We start from the raw sequence: 298 nt of genomic DNA, 5'->3' as shown, positions 1-298 counted from the left end.
TCGGGTCCGCCGGGGGGGGGGGAGACCCCAGCCGAGCCGGCAGACAAATACCTCGTACCTGACATCTCATTTGGCTGCAGATCGGCATGGAGGATCTGTGCAGGTACCTCTTTCTCCCGATGCAAGAATTTTCTTCCAATCCCCTGAATTTGGGCCGGTTAGCTCAGTCAGTTGAGCGTGGCACTAACAACGCTAAGGTCGCAGGTTCGATTCCCGTTTGGTCCCCATGTGTTACCTGATCTAGTTGGGAGGCGTCCCTGCCCATGACAGGAAGGTTGGATTAAATGATCTCTGAGGT

General features: G+C 55.4%; 1 protein-coding gene across 1 annotated transcript in view; it reads left to right on the top strand.

Moving 5' to 3' along the window:
• Positions 1 to 298, top strand: part of LOC104274957 — a 20,038-nt gene that overhangs the window by 15,005 nt on the left and 4,735 nt on the right.

The sequence above is a fragment of the Apaloderma vittatum genome, unplaced genomic scaffold (assembly GCF_000703405.1).
Source record: "Apaloderma vittatum isolate BGI_N311 unplaced genomic scaffold, ASM70340v1 scaffold3056, whole genome shotgun sequence".
Lineage (NCBI taxonomy): Eukaryota > Metazoa > Chordata > Aves > Trogoniformes > Trogonidae > Apaloderma > Apaloderma vittatum.
This window is presented reverse-complemented; position numbering and strand designations above follow the sequence as displayed.